Here is a 15,685-nt window from a genome sequence, read left to right as displayed (position 1 = left end):
CCAGTCCATAATGTCATTTCGTTCCTCATACACACTGAGCAGATCTTTTGGAAACCGTGGATGAGAGGAAGCCCCCGAACCATGTCCAGGACCCTTGGACCCATTTGCGAACTGAAGCTTGGCCAGTTCCAACTGGTGATCCCTGTCTTTTTGTTTTTCTGCCTGGTCGATTTTCAGTTTGGCTATGCTGAATTCAAGCTCCTGCTGCCTAAACCGCAGCTCTTGCTTCTTGAATTCAAGCATAGCCTCCCCATCAACACTGGCAGAGGAAACGTTAGACATTACATCCTCCCTGTCCTCGTGGTCGTGATGGATCAGTGCAGCGGCAGAACCGTCGGTTCTGCCAGTGAGAGCAGCCCCACCACCTTCTGCACTGTCCTCGGAAGTTATAGCGTCAAGCTGCGCTTCTTGCCACGCCACGATTCTCTGGATCATTTCCAATTCAGTGCCTTGAGAGGAAACCCCTCTCTCCGCACACATCTTCTTCAATGTTTCAGATTTCGAAGCATTTAAGGTTAATAAAGTATTCGTTTCCATACTGTTGATAGGACTATGGCCTTTTTAACGTTATATTCAATACTTTACTGCGTGTCCTGGTTGGAATAACCTGAAAACGCCTTAGCTCGTGCGCAACACTGGATACCTTCAGTCGTATCCCACCGCTGTACACCAATTTGTTAAGACGGATTTCTGAACTCTGTCCTGGTGGCGCAGAAGTTCAGAAGGCCAACCTAATTACTTGGAACAGGGTAACCTCTGGACAAGCCAGACCAATCAAGGTAGCGATCGCGGCGGTCAAGACTAGGTCTCAAGAGGGGTGAGGGTGACTGAAAGCCCGCAGTGAGCACACAAAGCAAGAGCGCTTACAAACTACTCCAAACAGTTGTTTATATCAAAAATAGATACACATTTATTATAAGGCCTTGAAACTAATAACCACAGTAAAAGCAGCAATATACAACGATAGTAAACCAACACATACACTATCCACCCAATATATATACAGAATACACAGTTTCACAGCATTAGCAGCACGAAATATGTTATCCACCTGCAGGGGAAGAAAAACAGGCAGTGCGAACCAATGCGTGTGATATGTCCGCCTTCTGAGGCCCCTAACTAGATGGTAGTCCAATCCCTACGAAGAGTGGAGCCTAGCGCTCAAAAGTACCTGCACCCGCCGGTGCCAATGGGCAGAAGGTGAAGCTCTTCGGAGGACGTTGGACAGCTCTGTAGGGTGCCCTAATGAAGGAGAACACGGTCCGCGACTCTAGCGCAGCCTCCACTGTGAGGCAGAAGTAGGGCGCGAGTACGGACAAGGGGAGCTGTATTTACAGCGGGGAAAAGCAAGGGGCACTGCAGGAGGGCGACCAGATCCTAGCTAATCTACTCACCGGTGTTAAGACGGATTTCTGAACTCTGTCCTGGTGGCGCAGAGGTTCAGAAGGCCAACCTAATTACTTGGAACAGGGTAACCTCTGGACAAGCCAGACCAATCAAGGTAGCGATCGCGGCGGTCAAGACTAGGTCTCAAGAGGGGTGAGGGTGACTGAAAGCCCGCAATGAGCACACAAAGCAAGAGCGCTTACAAACTACTCCAAACAGTTGTTTATATCAAAAATAGATACACATTTATTATAAGGCCTTGAAACTAATAACCACAGTAAAAGCAGCAATATACAACGATATTAAACCAACACATACACTATCCACCCAATATATATACAGAATACACAGTTTCACAGCATTAGCAGCACGAAATATGTTATCCACCTGCAGGGGAAGGAAAACAGGCAGTGCGAACCAATGCGAGTGATATGTCCGCCTTCTGAGGCCCCTAACTGGATGGTAGTCCAATCCCTACGAAGAGTGGAGCCTAGCGCTCAAAAGTACCTGCACACGCCGGTGCCAATGGGCAGAAGGTGAAGCTCTTCGGAGGACGTTGAACAGCTCTGTAGGGAGCTCTAATGAAGGAGAACACGGTCCGCGACTCTAGCGCAGCCTCCACTGTGAGGCAGAAGCAGGGCGCGAGTACGGACAAGGGGTGCTGTATTTACAGCGGGGAAAAGCAAGAGGCACTGCAGGAGGGCGACCAGATCCTAGCTAATCTACTCACCGGTCCCCGAAGCAAGCAGGCCCGAGCTCCTCCTCGATAGATACAGCTTCTGGCAGGTTCTGAAGAGCAGGGAACGTCTCGTCGTCGTGCAGAGTAAAAAGACGTCCCGATCGAAGAAACAAGCACAGTTTTGTCGCCACAGCAGGGCAACGGAACGGCCGGGTGTATTCAAGCCAAACGAGCACTGCTCACCTCTAGCTTAGGACTGCTAAGCAAACGAAGCGTGTGAGCATGCCCCGGACTCAGAATACCACCCAACCTGTCGGCGATTACAGAGCAGGCCTCCTTAGTAAGCTGGTCAGTCAACTGGATGGCCCAGAGACACTTCCGAAGGCTTACAGCAGGAGTTGATGAAGGTGCCGGGAATAGCTGGTCCTGCTATTCCAATAGGTCGAAGCGCCAGTACAGGCCTTCTTGTTCGATCTTAGGTGGAAAGGGCTTCACCGGACGACAGCAATGAGGAGCAGAAGTTCTTCAGGGGGTCACCAGCGATTCCTCGGTCCAGCCTCGTGTTCGCAGGATACTTGGCTCCTGTATCCCTGGGTTCGTAAGAACTCAGGAGATCGACATGGTAGTGGTGTTTCCAGCTCCCTCTTATCCACGGTTCCCTTCGCGCCAAAACGGAGGGGAGCCAATGGGAGATCCGCTCATCAACACACATACCATACGTGGACCAATCACGGACCACGGTGGTCCCAGGCATTCACACCACCCTAGACTCTCTGGCACCCAGGATGTGTATTGGGACCAGACAGCCCAGCCCACATCCTGGGGGCACTCAAACGACCTGTAGAAGCCCGCGAACGCAACCGTGTTTCGCGGGAAACTACATGCCCAAATAAGGAAGGCCCCGGGTCGCCTGACCCGGGGGAAGGTAAAGGGAGCAAGACGGACAGTGGACGAGACAAAGGAGCCTCGTGGTCCGGCCATTTTGGGTAGCCGGGCCACCCTTTTGTGTTCGCGGCAAAAAGGTGCTCAGAACGGCAAAAGGAGCTCAAAATAAACCAAATGATCGCTGCCACCAGCCCAGTCCCTGAATGACTTGCACCGATCCAAAAACCATCCTATAAGAGTGTCTAGGGTCTGTAGAAGGCTAGAGACCCAAGAGAGCTGTAACTTAGCTTACAGTGCCCTCTTGTGTCGTGTTGCACTAAAATGGCGACACGATAAAAGAAACTACGGGAAACAGCGTTCCCCGGTACTGACTGTCTTAAGGGCATGTCAGTTTCCCCGTAAGAAAGGAGCGAAAGCCCAGAGGAGTACAGCAGAAGGCTGCACTTCTCTGGCAAAGTCAAGAAAACAGGTTGAAAACAATAGCAAAAAGTTTAGGGGTTGCCACATGGAAGGAAAGTTCCCTACAATAACGAAATCTTTCCTAACAACCGGTCCCCGAAGCAAGCAGGCCCGAGCTTCTCCTCGATAGATGCAGCTTCTGGCAGGTTCTGAAGAGCAGGGAACGTCTCGTCGTCGTGCAGAGTAAAAAGACGTCCCGATCGAAGAATCCTGCACAGTTTTGTCGCCACGGCAGGGCAACGGAACGGCCGGGTGTATTCAAGCCAAACGAGCACCGTTCACCTCTAGCTTAGGGTTGCTAAGCAAACGAAGCGTGTGAGCGTGCCCCGGACTCAGAATACCACCCAACCTGTCGGCGATTACAGAGCAGGACTCCTTAGTAAGCTGGTCAGTCAACTGGATGGCCCAGAGACACTTCCGAAGGCTTACGGCAGGAGTTGATGAAGGTGCCGGGAATAGCTGGTCCTGCTATTCCAATAGGTCGAAGCGCCAGTACAGGCCTTCTTGTTCGATCTTAGGTGGAAAGGGCTTCACCGGACGACAGCAATGAGGAGCAGAAGTTCTTCAGGGGGTCACCAGCGATTCCTCGGTCCAGCCTCGTGTTCGCAGGATACTTGGCTCCTGTATCCCTGGGTTCGTAAGAACTCAGGAGATCGACCTGGTAGTGGTGTTTCCAGCTCCCTCTTATCCACGGTTCCCTTCGCGCCAAAACGGAGGGGAGCCAATGGGAGATCCGCTCATCAACACACATACCATACGTGGACCAATCACGGACCACAGTGGTCCCAGGCATTCACACCACCCTAGACTCTCTGGCACCCAGGATGTGTATTGGGACCAGACAGCCCAGCCCACATCCTGGGGGCACTCAAACGACATGTAGAAGCCCGCGAAAGCAACCGTGTTTCGCGGGAAACTTCATGCCCAAATAAGGAAGGCCCCGGGTCGCCTGACCCGGGGGAAGGTAAAGGGAGCAAGACGGACAGTGGACGAGACAAAGGAGCCTCGTGGTCCGGCCATTTTGGGTAGCCGGGCCACCCTTTTGTGTTCGCGGCAAAAAGGTGCTCAGAACGGCAAAAGGAGCTCAAAATAAACCAAATGATCGCTGCCACCAGCCCAGTCCCTGAATGACTTGCACCGATCCAAAAACCATCCTACAAGAGTGTCTAGGGTCTGTAGAAGGCTAGAGACCCAAGAGAGCTGTAACTTAGCTTACAGTGCCCTCTTGTGTCGTGTTGCACTAAAAATGGCGACACGATAAAAGAAACTACGGGAAACAGCGTTCCCCGGTACTGACTGTCTTAAGGGCATGTCAGTTTCCCCGTAAGAAAGGAGCGAAAGCCCAGAGGAGTACGGCAGAAGGCTGCACTTCTCTGGCAAAGTCAAGAAAACAGGTTGAAAACAATAGCAAAAAGTTTAGGGGTTGCCACATGGAAGGAAAGTTCCCTACAATAACGAAATCTTTCCTAACAATATCCAACTCCTTCCCGTTCCAAACCTGAGACCCTTCCTTTAGCATGAGATGTGATATCCAGCTCCTTCCCATTCCAATCCTGAGACACTTCCGATAGCATGAGATGTGATATCTCAATGCTTCTAATATCAAAACTGAGACCCTCCCTATAGCATGATATGTGATATCTAAGTCCTTCCCAATCCAATCCTGAGACCCTTCCTATAGCATGAGATGTGATATCTCAATGCTTCTACCAAACCTGAGACCCTTCCTTTAGCATGAGATGTGATATCCAACTCCTTCCCATTCCAATTCCGAGTCCCTTCCTATAGCATGAGAGGTGATATCTCAATACTTCTAATACCAAACCTGAGATCCTTCCGATAACATGAGATGTGATATCTCAATACTTCTAATACCAAACCTGAGATCCATCCTATAACATGAGATGTGATATCCAAATCCTTCCCCTTCCAAACCTGAGACCCTCCCTTTAGCATGAGATGTGATATCCAAATCCTTCCCATTCCAATCCTGAGACCCTTCTGATAGCATAAGATATGATATCTCAATGCTTCTATACCAAACCTGAGATCCTTCCGATAGCATGAGATGTGATATCTCAATACTTCTAATACCAAACCTGAGATCCTTCCTATAACATGAGATGTGATATCCAAATCCTTATCTTCCAAACCTGAGACCCTCCCTTTAGCATGAGATGTGATATCCAACTCCTTCCCATTCCAATCCTGAGACTCTTCTGATAGCATAAGATATGATATCTCAATGCTTCTATACCAAACCTGAGATCCTTCTGATAGCATGAGATGTGATATCTCAATACTTCTAATACCAAACCTGAGATCCTACCTCTAACATGAAATGTGATATCCAACTCTTTCCCCTTGCAAACCTGAGAGCCTTCCTATAGCATGAGATGTGATATCCAAGTCCTTCCCATTCCAATCCTGAGACCCTTCCTATAACATGAGATGTGATATCCAACTCCTTCCCATTCCAACCTGAGACCCTTCCTATAGCATGAGATGGGATATCCAACTCCTTCCAAATCCAATCCCGATACCCTTCCGATAGTATGAGATCTGATATCCCAATGCTTCTACCAAACCTGAGACCCATACTATGGCATGAGATGTGATATCAAACTCCTTCCCATTCCAATTCTGAGACCCTTCCTATACCATGAGACTTGATATCTCAATGCTTCTAATACCAAACCTGAGACCCGTCCTATAACATGAGATGTGATATCCAAATCCTTCCCCTTCCAAAAATTAGACCCTTCCGATAGCAGAGATGTGATATCTCAATGCTTATACCAAACCTGAGATCCTTCCTATAACATGAGATGTGATATCCAACTCCTTCCCATTCCAATCCTGAGACCCTTCCTATAGCATGAGATGTGATATCTCAATGCTTCTAATACCAAACCTGAGACTCTTCCTATAACATGAGATGGGATATCCAACTCCTTTCCATTCCAATCCTGAGACCCTTTCGATAGCAGAGATGTGATATCTCAATGTTTATACCAAACCTGAGACCCTCCCTACGGCATGAGATGTCATATACAACTCCTTCCCATTCCAATCCTGAGACACTTCCTATAGCATGAGATGTGATATCTCACTGCTTATACCAAACCTGAGACCCTTCCCATAGCATGAGATGTGATATCCAACTCCTTCCCATTCCAATCCTCAGACCCTTCCTATAGCATGAGATGTGATATCCAAGTCCTTCCCATTCCAATCCTGAGACACTTCCTATAGCATGAGATGTGATATCTCAATGCTTCTAATACCAAACCTGAGACTCTTCCTATAACATGAGATGGGATATTCAACTCCTTCCCATTCCAATGCTGAGACCCTTCCTATAGCATGAGATGTGATATCCAACTCCTTCCCATTCCAATCCTGAGACCCTTCCTATAGCATGAGATGTGATGTCTCAATGCTTCTAATACCAAACCTGAGATCCTTCCTATAACATGAGATGTGATATCCAACTCCTTCCATTCCAATCCTGGACCCTTCCTATAGCATGAGATGTGATATCTCAATGCTTATACCAAACCTGAGACCCTTCCTATAGCATGAGATGTGATATCCAACTCCTTCCCATTCCAATCCTGAGACCCTTCCTATAGCCTGAGATGTGATATCTGAATGCCTCTAATACCAAACCTGAGATCCTTCCTCTAACATGAAATGTGATATCCAACTCCTTCACTTTCCAAACCTGAGAGCCTATCTATAGCATGAGATGTGATATCCAAGTCCTTCCCATTCCAATCCTTAGACCCTTCCTACAGCATGCAATATGATATCTCAATGATTCTAATTAAAAACCTGAGACCCGTCCTATAACATGAGATGGGATATCCAACTCCTTCCCATTCCAATCCTGAGACACTTCCGATAGCAGAGATGTGATATCTCAATCTTTATACCAAACCTGAGACCCTTCCTATAACATGAGATGTGATATCCAACTCCTTCCCGTTCCAAACCTGAGACCCTTCCTTTAGCATGAGATGTGATATCCAGCTCCTTCCCATTCCAATCCTGAGACACTTCCGATAGCATGAGATGTGATATCTCAATGCTTCTAATATCATAACTGAGACCCTCCCTATAGCATGATATGTGATATCTAAGTCCTTCCCATTCCAATCCTGAGACCCTTCCTATAGCATGAGATGTGATATCTCAATGCTTCTACCAAACCTGAGACCCTTCCTTTAGCATGAGATGTGATATCCAACTCCTTCCCATTCCAATTCCGAGTCCCTTCCTATAGCATGAGAGGTGATATCTCAATACTTCTAATACCAAACCTGAGATCCTTCCGATAACATGAGATGTGATATCTCAATACTTCTAATACCAAACCTGAGATCCATCCTATAACATGAGATGTGATATCCAAATCCTTCCCCTTCCAAACCTGAGACCCTCCCTTTAGCATGAGATGTGATATCCAAATCCTTCCCATTCCAATCCTGAGACCCTTCTGATAGCATAAGATATGATATCTCAATGCTTCTATACCAAACCTGAGATCCTTCCGATAGCATGAGATGTGATATCTCAATACTTCTAATACCAAACCTGAGATCCTTCCTATAACATGAGATGTGATATCCAAATCCTTATCTTCCAAACCTGAGACCCTCCCTTTAGCATGAGATGTGATATCCAACTCCTTCCCATTCCAATCCCGAGACTCTTCTGATAGCATAAGATATGATATCTCAATGCTTCTATACCAAACCTGAGATCCTTCTGATAGCATGAGATGTGATATCTCAATACTTCTAATACCAAACCTGAGATCCTACCTCTAACATGAAATGTGATATCCAACTCTTTCCCCTTGCAAACCTGAGAGCCTTCCTATAGCATGAGATGTGATATCCAAGTCCTTCCCATTCCAATCCTGAGACCCTTCCTATAACATGAGATGTGATATCCAACTCCTTCCCATTCCAACCTGAGACCCTTCCTATAGCATGAGATGGGATATCCAACTCCTTCCAAATCCAATCCCGATACCCTTCCGATAGTATGAGATCTGATATCCCAATGCTTCTACCAAACCTGAGACCCATACTATGGCATGAGATGTGATATCAAACTCCTTCCCATTCCAATTCTGAGACCCTTCCTATACCATGAGACTTGATATCTCAATGCTTCTAATACCAAACCTGAGACCCGTCCTATAACATGAGATGTGATATCCAAATCCTTCCCCTTCCAAAAATTAGACCCTTCCGATAGCAGAGATGTGATATCTCAATGCTTATACCAAACCTGAGATCCTTCCTATAACATGAGATGTGATATCCAACTCCTTCCCATTCCAATCCTGAGACCCTTCCTATAGCATGAGATGTGATATCTCAATGCTTCTAATACCAAACCTGAGACTCTTCCTATAACATGAGATGGGATATCCAACTCCTTTCCATTCCAATCCTGAGACCCTTTCGATAGCAGAGATGTGATATCTCAATGTTTATACCAAACCTGAGACCCTCCCTACGGCATGAGATGTCATATACAACTCCTTCCCATTCCAATCCTGAGACCCTTCCTATAGCATGAGATGTGATATCCAACTCCTTCCCGTTCCAATCCTGAGACCCTTCCTATAGCATGAGATGTGATGTCTCAATGCTTCTAATACCAAACCTGAGATCCTTCCTATAACATGAGATGTGATATCCAACTCCTTCCATTCCAATCCTGAGACCCTTCCTATAGCATGAGATGTGAGATCTCAAGACCCTTCCTATAGCATGAGATGTGATATCCAACTCCTTCCCATTCCAATCCTGAGACCCTTCCTATAGCCTGAGATGTGATATCTGAATGCCTCTAATACCAAACCTGAGATACTTCCTCTAACATGAAATGTGATATCCAACTCCTTCCCATTCCAACCTGAGACCCTTCCTATAGCATAAGATGGGATATCCAACTCCTTCCAAATCCAATCCCGATACCCTTCCGATAGCATGAGATCTGATATCCCAATGCTTCTACCAAACCTGAGACCCATACTATGGCATGAGATGTGATATCAAACTCCTTCCCATTCTAATCCTGAGACCCTTCCTATGGCTTGAGATGTGATATCCAACTCCTTCCCATTCCAATTCTGAGACCCTTCCTATACCATGAGACTTGATATCTCAATGCTTCTAATACCAAACCTGAGACCCGTCCTATAACATGAGATGTGATATCCAAATCCTTCCCCTTCCAAACCTTAGACCCTTCCGATAGCAGAGATGTGATATCTCAATGCTTATACCAAACCTGAGATCCTTCCGATAACATGAGATGTGATGTCCAACTCTTTCCCATTCCAATCCTGAGACCCTTCCTATAGCATGAGATGTGATATCTCAATGCTTCTAATACCAAACCTGAGACTCTTCCTATAACATGAGATGGGATATCCAACTCCTTTCCATTCCAATCCTGAGACCCTTTCGATAGCAGAGATGTGATATCGCAATGTTTATACCAAACCTGAGACCCTCCCTACGGCATGAGATGTCATATACAACTCCTTCCCATTCCAATCCTGAGACCCTTCCTATAGCATGAGATGTGATATCCAACTCCTTCCCGTTCCAATCCTGAGACCCTTCCTATAGCATGAGATGTGATGTCTCAATGCTTCTAATACCAAACCTGAGATCCTTCCTATAACAAGAGATGTGATATCCAACTCCTTCCATTCCAATCCTGAGACCCTTCCTATAGCATGAGATGTGATATCTCAAGACCCTTCCTATAGCATGAGATGTGATATCCAACTCCTTCCCATTCCAATCCTGAGACCCTTCCTATAGCCTGAGATGTGATATCTGAATGCCTCTAATACCAAACCTGAGATCCTTCGTCTAACATGAAATGTGATATCCAACTCCTTCACTTTCCAAACCTGAGAGCCTATCTATAGCATGAGATGTGATATCCAAGTCCTTCCCATTCCAATCCTTAGACCCTTCCTACAGCATGCAATATAATATCTCAATGATTTTAATAAAAAACCTGAGACCCGTCCTATAACATGAGATGGGATATCCAACTCCTTCCCATTCCAATCCTGAGACATTTCCGATAGCAGAGATGTGATATCTCAATGTTTATACGAAACCTGAGACCCTTCCTATAACATGAGATGTGATATCCAACTCCTTCCCGTTCCAAACCTGAGACCCTTCCTTTAGCATGAGATGTGATATCCAGCTCCTTCCCATTCCAATCCTGAGACACTTCCGATAGCATGAGATGTGATATCTCAATGCTTCTAATATCAAAACTGAGACCCTCCCTATAGCATATGTGATATCTAAGTCCTTCCCATTCCAATCCTGAGACCCTTCCTATAGCATGAGATGTGATATCTCAATGCTTATCCTTGATTCCTGTAGTAAATTGCTTTCCTTTGCAGGCCGACTCCTCTCACGAATGCCTTGTCTGCATGCATTCTCTCCTGGCCATTCTCTCACCGTGGCTATTTGCCTACCCCCTTCCTCTCTCAGTGGATGGACTTCTCCATCCTAGCCTCCTACCACTCAACTCCGCCTACTTGGAGAATTCAACATGAACCTGCATGCTTCCTGACCTGGACTTTTACGAGATCTGCAACTCTTCATGTCGCTGGCCCTACACACTGCAGGGAATACTCAGGATTTTCTGATCTCAGACCTCCCCCTCTGTAACCCTCTCAACAATCCTCTCCCGTGGTGATCAAGTTCTCATCTCCAAAGAAGGCTAACTGCCAGCTGTTCCTCCTCAGAGGAGTTCTCCCTTTCTGTCCCTGCTCCCTGCGCGTTGCAAACACTCGCTTCCCTGCTCTCTGGTTTAGACGCTTTTCCTTCTCAGAGGCCTTCTTCCTTTCTGCCCTTTTCGCGTTGCAAGTACTCGCTTCCCAGCTCTCTGGTTTAGACGCGTGTTCCCTGCCTTCTGCCCCTCTTCCCGCTACCTTCAAATCAAAAAATGAGCTCCAAAAGATACACAGTGCTCAGAATGCTCTATAACACCCATTATTCAACATATAGCCGTAACCCGCTAGACGTATTGAAACGTGCTGTAAACTAGCAAAAACAGCTAGAAAATGTACTTTCCTCGCGTTTTTGTAAATGCTAATTCTGATGGGTTCCCATGTATGTACTGTCCGTGCGTTTGTTGTCGAATCCTGAAGTTTTTAACCACTGTTCTCCCATACAAGGGGGGGGACAACGTCTACTGCTGTTCACAGGCTGAATGTATACGGTTGAAATCTTCAAGGCATTATCAGCTTTCCTGACTGTTTTGGAACGTGTATTTGCCATCTGTTAATGCAGTCGCCCTGTGTTCATCGTCCCTTCTACTTTACAGGCTGCACTCCCCTGGTGATCACATTCTCCTCTCCAGAGCAGGCTGACTACCAGCTGCTCCTCCTCATAGGCGTTCATCCTTTCTGTCCCTGCTCCCTGCACCGTTTCGCGTTGCATGTACTCGCTTCCCAGCTCTCTGGTTTAGATGCGTGTTCCCTGCCTTCTCTCCTCTTCCTACAGCCTTCCAATGAGCTCCACAAGATACAGTGTTCAGAATGCTTTATAACACCCATTATTCAACATATAGCTGTAACCCGCTAGACGTATTGAAACGTGCTAAAAACGAGCAGAAACAGCTAGAAAATGTACTTTCCTCGCGTTTTGGTAAATGCGAATTCTGGTGGATTCCCATTTTGTACTCTGTTCGTGCGTTTGTTCAGTCGAATCCTGGTCTTTTGAACCACTCTTCTCCCATACAAGGGAGGGTCAAAATGTGTTGTTCACAGGCTGAATTTATACTGCTGAAATGCTCGCTTGTCTGCTCTCTGGTTTAGACGCGTGTACCCTGCATTTACCAAAACGCGAGGGAAGTACATTTTCTAGCTGTTTTTGCTAGTTTTTAGCACATTTCAATACGTCTAGCTGGTTACAGCTATATGTTGAATAATGGGTGTTATAAAGCATTCTGAACACTGTATCTTGTGGAGCAAATTGGAAGGCTGTAGCAAGAGGAGAGAAGGCAGGGAACACGCATCTCAACCAGAGAGCTGGGAAGCGAGTACATGCAACGCGAAACGGTGCAGGGAGCAGGGACAGAAAGGATGAACACCTATGAGGAGGAGCAGCTGGTAGTTAGCCTGCATAGGAGAGAAGAATGTGATCACTAGGGGAGTGCAGCCTGTAAACTAGAAGGAACGATGAACAAAGGGCGACTGCATTAACAGATGGCAAATACACGTTCCAAAACAGTCAGGAAAGCTGATAATGCCTTGAAGATTTCAGCCGTATACATTCAGCCTGTGAACAGCAGTAGATGTTGACCCCCCCTCCCTAGTATGGGAGAACAGTGGTTAAAAACTTCAGGATTCGACACAAACGCACGGACACAGTACATACAACATGGGAACCCACCAGAATTCGCATTTACAAAAACGCGAGGGAAGTACATTTTCTAGCTATTTTTGCTAGTTTTTAGCACGTTTCAATACGTCTAGCGGGTTACAGCTATATGTTGAATAATGGGGTTATAAAGCATTCTGAACACTATCTTGTGGAGCTCATTGGAAGGCTGTAGGAAGAGGAGAGAAGGCAGGGAACACGCATCTAAACCAGAGAGCTGGGAAGCGAGTACATGCAACGCGAAACGGTGCAGGGAGCAGGGAAAGAAAGGTGGAACGCCTCTGAGGAGGAGCAGCTGGTAGTTAGCCTGCTCTGGAGAGGAGAATGTGAACACCACGGGAGTGCAGCCTTGAAACAAGAAGGGACGATGAAAACATGCTGACTGGAATAACAGATGGCAAATACACTTTCCAGAACAGTCGGTTTACCCGATAATGCATTGACGATTTCAGCAGTATACATTCAGCCTGTGAACAGTAGATTTTGATCCCCCCCTTGTATGGGTGACGAGTGGTTAAAAACATCAGGATTTGACTGAACAAATGCACGGAGTACAAAATGGGAATCCACCAGAATTCGTATTTACCAAAACGCGAGGAAAGAACATTTTCTAGCTATTTTGCTAGTTTTTAGCACTTTTCAATACGTCTAGCGGGTTACAGCTATATCTTGAATAATGGGTGTTATAAAGCATTCTGAGCACCGTGTATCTTTTGAAGCTCATTTGTTGATTTGAAGGCAGCGGGAAGAGGAGAGAAGGCAGGGAACACACGTCTAAACCAGAGAGCTGTGAAGCGAGTTGTTTTCTGCAACGCGAAACGATGCAGAGAACAGGCACAGAAAGGAAGAAGGAAAAGCGTCTAAACCAGAGAGCAGGGAAGCGAGTGTTTGCAACGCGAAACGGTGCAGAGAGCAGGGACAGAAAGGGAGAATTCCACTGAGGAGGAACAGCTGTTAGTTAGCCTTCTTTGGAGATGAGAACTTGATCACCAAGGGAGAGGATTGTTGAGAGGGTTACATAGGGGGATGTCTGAGATCAGAAAATCCTGAGTATTCCCTGCAGTGTGTAGGGCCAGAGACATGAAGAGTTGCAGATCTCGTAAAAGTCCAGGTCAGGAAGCATACAGGTTCATTTTGAATTCTCCAAGTAGGCGGAGTTGAGTGGTAGGAGGCTAGGATGGAGAAGTCCATCCACTGAGAGAGGAAGGGGGTAGGCAAATAGCCACGGTGAGAGAATGGCCAGGAAAGAGAGAATGCATGCAGACAAGGCATTCGTGAGAGGAGTCGGCCTGCAAAGGAAAGCAATTTACTACAGGAATCAAGGATACTCCCCCTCATGAACGGTTGGATCTGGGCATGGAGAGGAACTTGTCATCAGGGAGGAAAGTGTCAGAGCTCGAGACAGCGCTGGCCGTCATCCATGTCTCGGTTAGACCAAGGACATCAAGGTCGGGTTCTTCCAGGAAATGGCAGATGTCAGATGAGTGTTAACTGAGTGAGAGTTGAGAGTGGGGAGGGGTACAAATCAGTAATCCTTGCGGAGGTGTAGAAGGAGCCTGACCTAGGGCACATGAGGAAGGAGAGAGGAAAGGAAGCAGAAGAAGGGAGAGAAGACACAGCAGGAGTGCATTATCAATCCGGGAGCTAGGAGTGGTGAGGTTAGACGGGGAGGTCTGAGTCTCAGGATTTGAATGGGAAGTTCGATATCACATGTCATGCTATAGGAAGAGTCTCAGGATTGGAATGGGAAGGAGTTGGATATGATATCTCTTGTTATAGGGAGGATCTCAGGTTTGGTATTAGAAGCACTGAGATATCAAATCACATCCTATCGGAAGGGTCTCGGGTTTGGTATTGGAAGAAATGAGATTTCAAATCTCAGGCTGTGGGAATGGTCTAGGCTAGGGTATGGTATTGGAAGGGGTGAAAAATCACATTTCATGCTACAGGAAGGGTCACACGTTTGGAATGGGAAGGAGTTGGATTTCACATATACTACGGGAAGGGCCTCAGGTTTGGTATTAGAAGCATAGAGATATCACATCTCATGTTATAGGAAGGGTCTCGATTGGAATGGGAAGGAGTTGGATATCACATCTCATGTTATAGGGAGGGTCTCAGTTTTCATATTAGAAGCATTGAGATATCACATATGCTATTGAAAGGGTCTCAGTATTGGAATGGGAAGGAGTTGGATATCACATATGCTAAAGGAAGGGTCTCAGGTTTGGAATGGGAAGGAGTTGAATATCACATCTCATGCTAAAGGAAGGGTCATCAGGTTCGGTATAAGCATTGAGATATCACATCTCTGCTATCGGAAGGGTCTCAGGATAGGAATGGGAAGGACTTAGAATTCACATCTCATACTATAGGGAGGGTCTCAGTTTTGATATTAGAAGCATTGAGCTATCACATCTCATGCTTTCGGAAGGGTCTAAGGCTGGAATGGGATGGAGTTGGATATCACATCTCAAGCTATCTCAGGATTGGAATGGGAAGGAGTTTGATATTTCATCTCAAGCTATAGGAAGGGTCTCAGGTTTGGAAAGGGAAGGATTTGGATTTCACATCTCATGTTATAGGATGGTTCTCATGTTTGGTTTTAGAAGCATTGAGATATCACATCTCATGCTATAGGAAGGGTCTAAGGTTTGGAAGGGGACGGATTTGGGTATCACATCTCATGTTATAGGACCGGTCTCAGGTTTGGTATTTGAAGCATTGAGATATCAAGTCTCATGGTATAGGACGGGTCTCAGAATTGGAATGAGAAGGAGTTGGATATCACATCTCAAGCTATAGGAAGGGTCTCATGATTGGAATG

This window comes from Ambystoma mexicanum, chromosome 13 (genome assembly GCF_040938575.1).
Source record: "Ambystoma mexicanum isolate Mex_15411 chromosome 13, UKY_AmexF1_1, whole genome shotgun sequence".
Taxonomy (NCBI): Eukaryota; Metazoa; Chordata; class Amphibia; order Caudata; family Ambystomatidae; genus Ambystoma; species Ambystoma mexicanum.
The sequence above is the reverse complement of the archived record's forward strand: the minus strand, read 5'-3'. Positions refer to the sequence as shown.